A 14,811-nucleotide genomic window follows, 5' to 3' on the forward strand; every position below is an offset into this window, starting at 1 on the left:
AAGGTCGCTTCGACGGATGACATAAAGACAATAAATCTAGCTTTAACGAGAACCCTACTATGGCTAACCAAGAACCACCTAAATCTAAACCCTCAGAAAACAGAATTCCTACTGATTACTCCACAGAAAAGTAAAATAATGATTGAAGAATGGTCCAACCTCATCACTGCTCTAAATTGCACGCAGAAGATTGTTGAGTCAACCAAATCCCTGGGTATCATTCTGGACAAAAACCTTAACATGTCAGCACATATACAATGGCAAAAAACGCCAGGTTCCACTTAAGCTACTTACGAAAGCTAAAACCTGTTATAAATAAAGCAGACCTCAAAACAGCAGTTCAGGCATTGGTCATTTCAAGGATTGAATATGGTTGTACACCCTTATCAGGGCTCCCTAAGAACTCAACAGCCCCATTGAAAGCATGTCTTAAAGCAGCCACAAGACTTATAGCTGGATCCAAAAAATTCGGCATATCTCTCCTCACTTAAAAGCTCTAAACTGGCTTCCGTTCGAAGCACGAATCCAGTTCAAACTGGCATGCATCACCCATAAAGCTATGCACAACAATTCTCCAGTCTATCTCGCCCAGAAACTCACGCTGTCGGGAGGGTCTCGCTCCTCCAGGAGCAAAGCAGATATACTACTGAAACCAGCACGTTTCCGTAAGAAAAAAACCTATGACCGAGCATTCTCAGGGGCAGCACTGAGAATTTGGAACGCCCTCCCCCCGGACATGAGAAGAATTCCTTCCATCACAACATTAAAAAAAAGGAAGCAAAATTGTTTTATATGAAGAAATTTCTTCCCTAATACCTTACAGCTGAATTACATATATGTCATGCTCCCTTGCTGTTCTAATGCTCACACAAGCCCCTCACTGTTAATTACAGGACCTGTACAGTCATGTTTTGTCTTGTTAAGTTAATTACTGGACTTGTATATTCATGTTTTGTTTTATTATATTGTATAGTGCTAGAGGCATTATAGTAGTCCAACTGTTGAACACTACATAGATGACTATGCCTTTCGTAATTGTAAATGTCACTAACAAGTAATGGATCGGATTATGTATGGGTCGGGATGTTTAAGGCCCCTGTATAGTGCTCTGTTGTTTTAGTACTAGAGGCTCTATGGTAGTATATCTGTTGAACACTATTTATCTGACTATGCCTTTCGTAATTGTAAATGTTTCAAACCAGTAATGGCTCGGAATATGTATGGATCGGGTTGTTGTAAGGCCCTGTAAAGCGCTCTGATACCCTTTACAGGGTCATGTTCGCGCTATAGAAAACACCAAAAATAAATAAATAAATAAGTCTGTCCTGATACCTGTCCTGAAGTCTTTGGTCGCCAGACCTTTCCTGGGGGACCCTTCCAAATTCCTAGGCCTCGGAGTTGGTTTTCACACCATACTTGGTAAATATAATTATATCTGTATATGCACGTGTGTGCTTTTCTCTCTGTCCTCTCCTTTCACGCTGAGTCATTGCAAATATACATGAATGCATTTGATTGATTGATTATTTGAATCTTCCTTCCTGTGAGAGACAGAGTCTGTTCTGTACTGTGTAAGTGGTTCACATGAATTTAATCTAAGATAAAACTTTAAAAGACATCCCAACTCTGTGATCATTTCCAAGGTGTAACTAAGTGAAGATTTTATGTCATTTCACCATCAACTAGTTCCAACTAATGGTCTAATGACAAGAGGAAAGAACTTTTGATAAGTGAAAGGTTAGTTAGGAAACAGGAAATAACTAATCTTGGTATTACAAAAACATGATCCCAGCAGTTATTACCAGTTTGTTGTGAATTAATTTATGGGCCCAGGTGAGTATGTGGTGTTAGATTACCTGTTGCTGGTAACCCGCAGGATCAGTAGGATAGAGAGAAGCAGAGAGCTGATGGAGGAAGGTGGTTGAGAAGGACATGGTCGCTCGTCATCCAAACAAGCGTATGTTGGTGGTAAAGGATGAAGGGATGGCTTGGGAGCTGAAAGGACAGGCTGGTGAAATGCTAGTAGAGAGGTTGTAGGGGTGAGGCAAGGCGCAGAGAGTGCATCCATAACTGGCTGATGGAGCCTGGTGTCTCATAAAGGACACAATGTGTGTAAAAAGGTATAGAAAATAATTGTTTCTAGATGACCTCCGCAATCCATTATCAGACATGCCAAGCAACATGGCGGACATTTTTAAAGTAAATAAAACAATGCTTTCCAATTGTCATCTATAGTTTTAGCATGACTGGCCACTGCTACTGGCTTTGCCAATGTTGGTGCATTAATAATAGATGAGGCACTGGCAATGCAATTGCAGCAGCCAGTATAGAATGGGAGCGGAGGCGAAGTGAAAGGAAAGAATGGCAAAGAATTCCAAGTGGGGAGAGGCAGAAAGTAAGGGAGGAGCTGGGGGAGGAGGAATATTAAATCAAAAGCAGACCGTGACAGGGACAATGGTGCAATGGAGGGTTGGGAAGGGTGTTGAACAACTAAAAGCCACCAACAGGCGGTGGGAATAGCAAAATGTTTTAACCCTTCAGACATGCGAATAACCCGTGGCGCAATGAAAACATTTTAAAGGCAGTTTTAGCAAAAAATACAATTCAGAATCCCTCACTGAATGTCTAAAACAAAATTATAATAACCATTAGTAAAGCTTGCTCTGAATTTTTAATTTTGTAATGTTTTTAAATAATTATACAATAAAGACATTATTGTTATTAAAACAATTGGTGGCAGTGAGCAAAGAGGGAAAGCGAACAGGAGGGGAGGGAAACAGGAATTTAAAAACAACGTAAAACAGACAGAAGGAGAAACAGCACTGGAAGTGCTGGAGGGATAGAAGAACAACCTGGAAAGTGTGAGGTGGGATTTTTATGGAGTTCTAAATGCAAAAGAAAAAATATTTTCTTGAATGCCAGCTGTGGCAGGATACCAGTATATAAAATAAAGAAGGACATTAAATAAGCTAAGCTCGTGTGCTGAGGGGTTTAGGTGGGGAAGAGTCAGTCAAGAAAAAGCGCAAAAAGAGGGAAAGCCTCTGAATAAAAAGCTAGCAAATGAGACTGACGAGACAGTCAACCAATAATATGCAAAAGGATGACCAAAAGCCCACAGCAAGTACTGGCATTGTTCATAATATATCTTTTTACAACAGTTCCATGATTGCTTTAAGCTAGACCTAAAAAGAAGGGCACTTAGCACGAAGAAGTCAAAGACACATCAAGGAAATACAAAAAACACAACTTTTCTTTTTTGAGCAGTGTTGTACCCTTTTGCACAGCATGTACTACCTTAATGTCTAGGAAATGTCTAAGAAGAGGAAAAGTATTAAGTGGTAATGAGAATAAAAAATAAAAACTCACCTTTGCATTTGGTCAATGTGTGGTCCAATATAGCAAAAATTTACATTTTCAGACCCCTCCTCCCCACACCCTATTACCCCTTGGTCAAGAAAATCACAAATGCAGAGAAGCAAATCTATAATAACAAACTTTTATTTTATGAAAAATAAATGTCAAATGCCTTTAAAAATGACTTTGCAATTTACTTATAAAAATCACAGTTTCATATGAAAGTCGTGTTCCAGTGTTTAAAGAGCTAAGAAATGCGAGCCTCACGTGCTGATCCTGGCATCAAAATTTCTAAAAATAACTTTGACAGTTACGATTCTGGTCTTTCAGGGTCCAAGACCAGTGAAATGCATTCAAGCAGCCTAGAACTGCGAGTGCAACTACAATGATGTAGTACATTCGCTAAACGGTGCCAAACCAACCCAGTCCAGCTTTACTCTTTCCTGGTATTATTGTTTGCATGGGTCAGTACTAGGCCTACGCAGACTTCTTATCTCATGCTCATTCTACAAATTACTCACAGCCTCCAGCCCTACTCTTCCTGGCTACTGGTCCATAGGCCCACATAGGCTGCCCATTTGATTCCTTTCTGCTCTTTCTTCACAGATCTTGCTTTCAGATTTACCTTTGCTTAGTGGTCTCTAGAGTAAAATGTATCGGGGGGGAGAGCAGGAAATAATCAATCTTTGTGATATTCCATCCTCATTGCGTGCAGCTTAAGGCTACCACATCAGAGACACCCAACTCTTCCTCTCCGTGCACAGGAGGAACTGGCCCAGACTAAACATACGTTTTTATGCGATTCCGAACACTAGTGCTAGCCAGTTGTTAAGCACTACAATTTCTGAAAATAAAGGAACCAATACACACAAAAGATATGCCAAGAATAACACAAAGTAGTGCAGCACAAAGCATTAGCTTTACCTCAAATCTCCTTGTTCGAGAGTCGACCATTCAACCATAGGACCACATCAGAGTAAGTGAACCACATGCTGAGAGGTGCTGAAAATAAGTTAAAGACTACTTGATATTTTTTTTTACACAACTGGAAATATTTCTTTCCACCAGGAAGATAGATTCCTTTGGACATTAATTAATGACTGATGACTTGTGCTTTATACAACAAAGTGCTGTGAAAACCTGGAATAATTTGTAATGCGAAGAAGCCAGTTGCTGATGTGGCATTTTCCTCCTGGGGTTTTAGACTCCGAAGTAGAGGGGCTCTTTTCTGCACAACTTTAGGATTCAAACCTTCTCCACAAGTGGGATAACCCTATGCAAAGTAAGAGTCTACCTTGGGTTGTACCTCCTCAATGTCACTGCATTGCCTGACCCTAGTATATGAGTTCTGGATGCCCTTTGTTCTTCTCTCATTTAGAATAGCTGATTGACTTAGGTTTGAGACAAACCGTAAACATCTTACCCGGTACCATGCCATAACGAGACTCCAGCTCTGTACTAAGGGTGTAGGCTTCCTTGCAGGGACTCAAATAGGTGAAGCCCATGAAATAACCACGGCCACCAGCAGTGGGTGAGCGCCTACAATGAGAATCCTCCCAAAAAGAGGTACGACAAAATTAGTACCTGAAGGTATTGTTACATTCCAAAAGAACAGCTTAAAGCCTTCCCCATCAGTAGTGCTTTACTTCCTTTCCGACTGGCGTTTCTGTGCGGCCTCACTGACAGACCTGCGTTAGTATATTCAGACCACTTTGTTTTTCAGTACACCAGTTATGCTTATCGAATATTTCCTGTTGATTACTTAATTTAATTCCGGTTTTACTGACCTTGAGCAAGAACTTTTTGTTCATTCAGTGTGTTCACTATGATATTTGTTTAGAGTAGATTTCTCTCCCCTTCTGAAATCCAATCATAAATTTAAGAAAAACACGGAGGCACATATGTGATCTCCCCTGGTTTGAGCACCATATTGCATTCAGACCCAAAACACATATTTTAATGGGGGTTACACTTACTATGACCATGCACCCGCATTCTGACACGCAGTTTTCTTTGTTTATGCCAGTTTAAGTCCTTGCTTCTGTTTTTTGTGAACAAGTGAATCATAAACAAAAAAATATATAGTTTACAAGAAAAGAGAAGGACACAAGGGGGGGCATAACAATAAGCTGTATTATCTGGAGAGAGTTGTCAAACTTTTTTAAAGTAGACCCTGCTCTGCATGTGCTGCACCCAACTGCGGTTTTCTTGACAAAGTGAGTGCCAGTCGTAACCGCATTCATCAGGCCAGGAATATGATCGGACCATATTACTTAAGTAGGAAATTGCCTTAGGGTCAAGCTCTGGTGTCATAAATGCCTTAGATTCAGGGGAGGGGCAAGAGTAATCCGACCACATACATACATGGACCTCCTCAGCAATAGCTTGTCTCATCCGATAGTCCTGTAGTTGAGTCATGTGAAGTCAGAAACCATGAGGGGTACTGTAATTGGCCAAGAGGTGGTATTAAATGGCCAGGGGGTCAAACTTGGGGTTACCCTTGAGGTCCTCAAAGAAAAGAGGCTAAGAGACTGCCTTAAAATCTTCCCTAGAAGCCTTATCAACACCTTACAGGGCTTAACAGTTGCCCCGAAAAGTTTATGGGTGGCGAAACCAAGTAATAATAGTTTTGGTCAGAGGACCATGAAAAAGACATTGTCCCACAGCTAGTACAATATGGCGTAAAGCTATGAGGAGGAAGCTCTTCCAGATGGAAGCAGAGCATAGGTTCCACCATTGTGTCCATTGTCCTAGCTTTTCAGAATGAGGAATCAACTAACAAGTCAGGCCTTTTAGCAGATGCTTTAGAAGGTGTAGGAATACACTATGTGTGGAACTATCTATCCTGGAATACAGACTGGGAAAGGAGGTGGGTCTAACTATCCTTGTACACCAGGAAACCACGGGGCAGTGGGGAATGGCCCTAATCTGTGTGGTCTCAACGGACTTTCTTAAAGCTTTCTGAATTGTGGACACAATTTAGGGTGAAGAAAGGGAAGGTGGAGCCCTCAGAACAGACAGGATTTATGATTAGAGAGAGAGAGAAGGCCCACAGAAGGGTAGAACAGAAAATGTACCTGCTAGGCAGTGTAATTATAGTGGTGACAACCAATAATCAAGCAACTGGGAGTCGACTAGGAGTCATCAGGGAAAACAGGTTTCCCATCCTACCAGGGTCTTTACAGCATAAACAACTCTAAAGCTGCCAAAATCCCTCATTTTTGTACACTTTATTTTTACAGTCTTTGTGTTGCCCTGTTGTTGCGGTACAGAGAACCTATGTCCTTACACTCCATGTGTATAGCTTTTCATACCAGATATCAGCTCCCTGTGTTTCTTCATGCTCACAATTGCAACACCAGAGAAAAAGGAGGTGGAACAGAGCTACTTCACTTTTGAAGGGCTGGTAGGTTTGGTCATAATGTTGGGTCTTGGTTCATCAGATGGACTGTTATCAAAACAAGCATTTGCAATGCAATAGATCTCGCATTAGGAAAGTTTGAGCTATTGGTCTTGTAAATGACAATTTTTTTAAATATGTGTTGGTTTTGAAAATAGCTAAATTAATAGCTTTGTCATTTACAATGCCAATAGTTATAACTTTCGCAAATGTGACACCTATAACCAGGGGTTGCGCTGAGTGATGCTGTGGTGGTGCTGAGTGGTACTGTGGTGGTGCTGAGTGATGCTGTGGTGGTGCTGAGTGATGCTGAGGTGGCGCCGAGTGGTGCTGTGGTGGTGCTGAGTGATGCTGGGGTAGCGCTGAGTGAGGTAGTGGTGCTGAGTGAACCTTTTGAGGGGGCCCCACAAGGGTGCCTCGACACATTGTACTAGGGGGCTGACATTAATTTTCTGGTTTTGAAGTCAGAAAGTTAAACAAATACTTGTACGATTTCACCTGAGAAAGAGTGAAACAAGGCCACGTGTCTGTTTATTCAGTATTGTGAATGGCAGCTGAGACAATTTCAGGGGTTCAGGACAGGCGTGTCTGGTTGTGCACGTGTGACCACTGCCAGTTTCTTTTCCAACCTGGCAGAGAGAAACGATCATACATTTGTGTCCTCGTGTCGGTTGTATTTACAGCCCCCCCTCGTGTACATAAAACTTTCCTTATGATTCGCATTGAGGCAAGGGAATTCTTAAGAGTGCTTGTGTGCAAGAAACAGCACAGACGGACCAGGGAACAGGATGCCATTACGTCAAAATGTCGGAGTCTTAAGAGCCCTTGTGAGCACATGCCAGGACATATAGACCAGGATGCAGGGCGCCATGATGCCCTTGTGTGCACAACTCGGCACAAATGGAGCTCATAAACAGCGAATCGTAAGAGTCCTTGGGTGTAAGAGCCAGATTGATAGGGTACAGGACGTCATTATGTCATAATGCTGGAGTCTTAAAAGCCCATGTGTGCACAAGTCAGCACAGAAGAACCAGGGTGCGGAGCGTATTGATACCCTTGTGTGCACTGTGCAGCACAGATGGAACAGAATGTAGGACGTCATGGTGTCATAATGCTGGAGTATTGCTCCGGTGCACAGAGCCAGCCCAGAAGGTGTAATGATGCAGGAGTGTTGTTCATGTGCGCACTGGCCGGCACAGAGGCACCATTGTGCAAAAAGTCATGCGTTTATCATGCATTCTTGTCTTTGTGTTGGCAGGCTAGCAGAGTTTGACCCGGGTGCAGTAAGTAATTCTGCCATGATGCTGGAGTGCTGTCAAGGTACGTACTGGCGAGCACAGATGGGACCCCAGCTTGCAGGAAGTTAAGATACAGGAATCTAAAATAATGCACAATGTCAAGCACAGCATCACCACGGAGCGATAAGCAATGATGTAAGAGAGGCGTGTTTTGTGCACATGGACCAGCATAGGTGGACCTTGGTGTAGGAAGTCACAATGTCATGATGTCACGGTCTTGTCCTTGTCCACATACGCCACCACATCAGCTCTACGTTCATGCTATGATGCAGACTTGTGTGCAAAAGACAGCATAGCAGCACCACCGTGCAATACCCCATGACGTCATGAGGCAGGAGTCTTGTTTGAGTTCACAAGCACCTCCACCGTGCAATAAGTAATGACGCCATTATGCTGGAATGATGTCCTCGTGTGCAAGACACAGCATAGCAGCACCACAGTGCAATAAGCCATGACGTCATGAGGCAGGAGTCGTGTTTGAGTTCACATGAGCCAATAAAGCACCTCCACGGAGCAATAAGTAATGACGCCATTATGCTGGAATGTTGTCCTCGTGTGTAAGGGCCAGCACTGCAGCCCCACAGTGCATCAAGTCAGGATATCGTGAAGCTGGAGTCTTGTCCTTACTGGCCAGAGCAGGTGCACCGCCATGCAGGAAGCTGTGATGGTGAAGTCTTGTCCTCGTGTACAGGCCAGCACAGCAGCACCACGGTGCAATAAGGAATGACACCATTATGCTGGAATGTTTTCCCTGTGTGCAATGGTAATCACTGCAGCCCCACGGCGTAATCAACAATGATATGACACTCCAGGAGTCTTGTCTTTGTGTGGGCAGGCCAGCACAGCAGCCCAACGTGTAATTAGTAATGATGCCATGATGCTGAAATGTCCTTGTGTGCAAGAGACAGCACAGCAGCAGGCGGTGCAATTAGTAACATGCCATGATGCCGGAGTGTTGTCCTTGGGTGCACTGGACACAGCGCAAGACAGTGCAAAAAGTAATGACGTGATGTATGAAGACGTGTCCTTGTGTGCAAGCCAGCACTGCAGCGCCACGGGGCAATGTCATGACGTCATGATGCTGGATTCCTTGTGCGCACTAGTGGCACAGAAGGAGGCACAGCAGGCAGGAAGACGGTATACTGGAGTCTTGTCCTCGTCCTTACTGGCCAGCACAGCAGAACAAGGGGGCAGGGATGGGTGCTTCTTGTCAGGCACAGCAGAACCAGGGGGCAGGAAGGCATGACACTTGCTTGAAGACACTTGCTTGAAGAGCCGCGACCCCGCTAGCTACGTCACAATGCCATGATATGCGAGCCTGGTCCTTGTCTCTGGGGGCTTGTACACAGTCTAACTCAGGAGTGGCGGTGTATCTGCGTCACCCAGGTAGTCTACCTGTATTGGAACGGAGTCCTGGGGCTGGGCATCTCCGGAGCTCTCGAAGTTAGAAATGAACAGATGTCAAAGCCCTACCGTCTCTTTCAATACACTATCAATAGGGGACTCTGCCGGGATCCGCCAAAACCACAACATAGCCATATTGTAATACTTCTGGATCGAGGAATGAGGAACTCCACATTCGGCATCAGTCAATAAAAATAAAAACACTGACCTGGAGAACAAGAAAAGAAAAAGAACAGAAGTAGAGAACGGGTAATAGGAGCAAATATGGACAAACAATGCAGGAAACACTGAAAAGAGAGGAGGGTGGATGAGAAGAAAGAATAAAAGATGGTGGAGAGGAAAAAAGGCCGGCTAAGACAGGGAGATAAAACAGAACATAGAAAGCACGCAAGAACAAAAAACCAAGCAGGAAACAGAGCATGCTGGCAGAGGCATCGGATGACAAGCTCTTCGCATTGCTCAAGCAGGAAACGGAGCATGCTGGCAGAGGCATCGGATGACAAGCTCTTGGCATTGCTGTGGGGGGCGGGGGAGACCTTACCTTTAAAGTGTGAAGCAGGGGGCGGGGGAGCGGATCCCTTTGAAGCACGGCCTCGCAGCCGTGAAAGTGAAACAGCCTGAGGCCGAGCGCACGCTGGGGGAAGCTTCAGATGCCTGTCCGAAATCCGCTGGTTTCAGAGCTTGGTTTGCCCACAATACTCTCTTCTATTTATTCCTTGCGGAATATAATAGTCGAGACCTAAAAAGGGCAACCAATACCAGGAACTTCACTTACTCAGTACCTATTATTGTTCTAGATCCTAGGTTAATTATAGGATTTGTATCACCTAAAAACAGGCCCAAAGGCATTGACACAGACATAGAAAACACCAATAGCTCTTGGGTTACCAATACCTATTGGCTTTCCACCCAGGATAATCATGGCTAAACACTTACAAAGTCCAAAAGGCGAGACCGATTGGCTATGCGAATGCTTGTTTTGTAATCTACTCTTGCTTATCCTCAACAACTAACAGAAAAGTAGAGGCAGGGAAACCTGATGGTCCACAGCACATTACCCGAAGGCAGCTTTAAACAAAAGTTTATTTTTATCATTCAAAATGGCGGGGGCATGACCATCAGGAGTACACCCACCACTAAAATGAGTGGCTGGACTTAATACAACAGGGCACCCAAACCACGCTAGATTGCATAACCATAGCCTCTTGATCTGAAGTAAAATTGTGCCGGTCTCATCTTCAGGGAAGATGCTCTGCCATCTGCTTGCAACCAAACAGAAAACACTTATCTCCACAATCCACTGCTCCTTTGTGTTCAGACTTCTTCAGCTTGTTGTGGGCTGGTGCTTTATGAGTCTAAGTCAACCCTGCAACTTACTAAAGACTGATCTAGAACCTCACAACTTAAACGAAGAATTGGTCCCATTTCCAGTCCTTGGTTAATAAAAAGGCCTCGCATTGCAGTTGAACAGTTAGGACTCGCTACCATTTGTTGCTTTCTTTAGAGGGATATTTGCAAGGAAGGTGATTTACAAAACCAGAATATTTTTTGCATTCCATTGCACTGTCCGCATTACTGGCAATTGATGAAAATTACAGAATTGGTTTTGGGCCTGGGACTGTACATTCTTGAGAATACTGACTCCTGGCTCCTTCCACCATCACACAGTACAACAACATGCAGCATAACTCTGTGCCCATTCACTTCATGGTCTCTCCTCCAAAGCAGTCAACAAAGCGTAAAGGGAGCAACACTGTAATAATAGATGCCTTTCGCATTTGGATGCCATACGCTAAGAAACAGATGGACTTCACACTGACCCCTGAAAAGCTGACGTTCATTCAGATTACTATCGCCAAACAATAGGAGATGAGGGAACTACAAGGACCTGGCATGAATGAACAACACAGACGTGCATTATCCCAGCAACATATAACTGCCAAAACAATCCTCATCATTGGAAACACAACAAGCAACAAAAGATCATTAAGAACAGCGTGAAAAACCACCTAACATCCTGAGTAACTAATTAAATGGGAGAACAGAAAAAACTCCCCAGCCCCCAACAAATATATCACATTACCATTTTTTCTACAGCAATACAGCCTGCAGCTCTTACTCGAAAATTAGATTTCTTATTCATGAACAATATAAATGTTTCTTACTTCATCACTTTTTGTAATAGTTACGATTCCCAACTGAAAACTATCGGCGAAGGACAGAAAGTTCAGGAAGAGATCTGTTGCTGGTACTTCGCTTAAGTGAGATGTTTATCAATAACCTGCTGCTCTGCGAAGACAACCGAGGTGCTTCCATGAGGTACAGTGGAAGGGGAAGGGGAAGGGGTGTTCAATGTGCTAATTTAGAAGCGGTGGAGCCAGGACACCGTAGTCCTAAATCCCAACTCTTCCGATGACACAGATCGTGACCTTGAACAAATCACGTTTTCTCATTGCGCCTGAGATCCCTAACCTGGCAAATGTGCTTTGATACCGACCGACCCACATGATTAAGCACTACAAAAATCCTGGATATGTACCTATCTGATTACATTATGTCACCTAGTGTCACTTGATATTCAAGTTAGGCTGGATCACTCTATTCAGTGGTCCATTGGTCCCAAAAATGGAAATAAAAACTTTTCAATACCTTGAATTACAAATCACACTATTTTTGTGAAAGCCCTGCTGCAAAAATGCAAAATCACTTGATCACATCACATTCATCAATGACCGGGTAGTGGTGAGACGCTCTGTGTATGGAACTCTTTTAAAGGCGATATCTCATGTGCAGACCAAGAACAATCCTAGGAGGTAAGCCTACTCATTCAGTTGAAAAAACACACATGTAGCCTGAAGAGCCAGTTCCAGCATGCAGCATGGGTGGCCGCATGTTTTTTAATTATGTCTACTACTATGGCTATCCTTCATCAGTCAAAATGGGTGTTGTGATAATGGCCTGGCCTCACCTGGGACTTATTAGATATTTTCAAGACCAAGCTAGGCACATTCTTGGCCAGGTTAGGGCAGCAGCTGCGGAGAGGTCTGGTTGCATGTTACACAAATATCCTTCAAGTACCGAACACACCCTGGTTGCAAGAGCTCTCTGTAAGTGGTGCACTCATAAGAACTGGTGCGCCGTCAGAACAGTACGGGACTAAGGCCAGTCACACACAAGGCGACTAGTTACCTCTTTGTCACTCATTCTAATCAAAGTCCTTAAGAAATGAGGTCCCGTCCTGCTCAGACAGGCAATGACAAGCACATAAATATAAAATTGGTTTACAACTAATCACCAAAATTCTCACTTTGTGAGGAGGTGGGGAGGAGGGGAAAGGGGGGAGTTCTTGGGGGGGGGGGGGCTCATGTTGACAAGTACCTACGAGGCACTTTTGCCCCCACACTGTCCCCAAGCCCCCTCCTCCAAAAACAAAACAAAAAAAAGCTTGCTGAGGCTGGTACCGATGTCCTGGGGTGTTTTCACACTCCTTAATGGAAGTTGGCAGTTCAAAGTGTCGTTTTACCCTCCCAGGGTGTAATATCGGCTCCCCGCCATGTGACTGATATTGTGCGTCATACAGTGGCACAGTTTGAGTTGGCAGGTATGACTAAACACTTCCCCTTCAAGGGAAGACTACACACGTCCTCCTCACCCACAATATTTCTGGTACTGTTCCTGTGCCTGTTAACACTGTGACTCCCATACCTGCCAACTTACACAGTGTCACCATGTGACACACGATATCGGCTCCCATCACACGGTCTCCTGGTGAGGAGCTGATATTACTCAGTGGCAGGGAAAACGAGTTGAAAGCCACTGTAAATAGTGTTTTTTTTCTGCTTGTTTTCCGAGACTTTAAACTGCCGACATCCATTAAGGAGTGTTAAATGCCCCAGACATCGGCACCAGCCTCAGCAAGTTTCTTTGGGTAGGGGGGATTTAATGTCTGCCTCGTAGGCACTCCTGGCCATGAGGCCATGCGCCTTCAAGGTCCTGCCCCTCCTCACACAGTGAGATTGTTCTTCAAGTTGGCAGGTATGGACTCCCTTTTGTGGGGAACAGTGCCCGCTAGTGATCAGTATTTGTCGTCTCACTGTGCGGATGCAGACGATGTTCATTACTCCTGCGTCATACCCAGTTACTCACCACACATTGTGGGATGGGTGTTCAGCAGTCGGTCCAACAAACTACTTCCAGTCATCGACTGGAACTGCAGGAAGGTAGCAGCCTGAGGGGTAAGTGGCCGATTTAGAAGATGCTACGTATGGTGAGTGCGGTGGTTCTCTTCTCTGCGCTGACAGAGTATGTGATGCTGCTCAGTCTCAGGATGTCTCCTCTTCCTTGAGGTCTCCTGAGAGGAGGAGTGGTCACTCCTACAGAATGAAATCAAAGAAGCAAGAAGGGTGCTCCTCTTAATCACCCTTCATTTGCAGCTCCTGGTGAGGTTGAGGGGATCCAGTGTGTGAATAAGTGGGAAAATACTTCAAGGATATTTGTTTCAGGACCTTGTTTTACATATTAAGGTCAATATGGGGTTTATAGAGATTCTACAGCCTTCTACCTCTGTGGATTCAGTCTGTGGAAGACGCTTTCAATAGGCATAGACCTGCTGGCATCAAAGGTCTCCCTTTGGTGCCCAGTAGCAAGGATTTTATTTTGCAAGAATGGCCGAAGTCTGAGACGCATGCAATGTCTTAGTCCTCCCAGGAATTGTACCCTTTGATGGGGTTATTTGAAATGTTTTCAAAAACTTAAAAAATTGATTCTCTCCACCCTCAATCTTGCTGGGTGCACCAATGCGGCTATATTTCACTAAGATTCTGTGAATAAGGTGGTTATTGCCCCCAGGTGGATTCATTCTGCATCTAGGTTTGCCTTTAGATAAGAGCCTTACGCTGCATATACCACAGAGTCATCATTGAATAATTTTCATGCTTTGGTCAAAGCTATTTAGGAGCAAGAATATTGTGGCTCGTTGCTTTAAGTGATGGAAAGACAGATGCAGCCGATTCCAGAAATTGCAGGTGATGGCCTCAATAAAGTGACTTTGATAAATGATGGAGAGACCGATGCAACTGGTTTTAGAAATTGCATCTGATGCCACTAATACAGGATGCATTTGTGGAAAGGGGTTGCAGTTCAGAAGTTTTCCCTTCTGAAGCTTCCTTTCCTGGGTCTGAAGCTACCTGGCCTAGAATTTTGGTCCCTGGACGGGGGCATAAAACAGGTTGTTGAGGATGCAAAGTTGATAAAGGCTTTTTGTACTCTTAGTCCTATGACACAAGAGATATAACATTTGAAGATGTCTCCCCAGTCAACTCAATGTTTTAAATTCAGCACAGGTTTGGGTTCATG

Source organism: Lissotriton vulgaris, chromosome 5 (assembly GCF_964263255.1).
Source record: "Lissotriton vulgaris chromosome 5, aLisVul1.2, whole genome shotgun sequence".
Taxonomy (NCBI): domain Eukaryota; kingdom Metazoa; phylum Chordata; class Amphibia; order Caudata; family Salamandridae; genus Lissotriton; species Lissotriton vulgaris.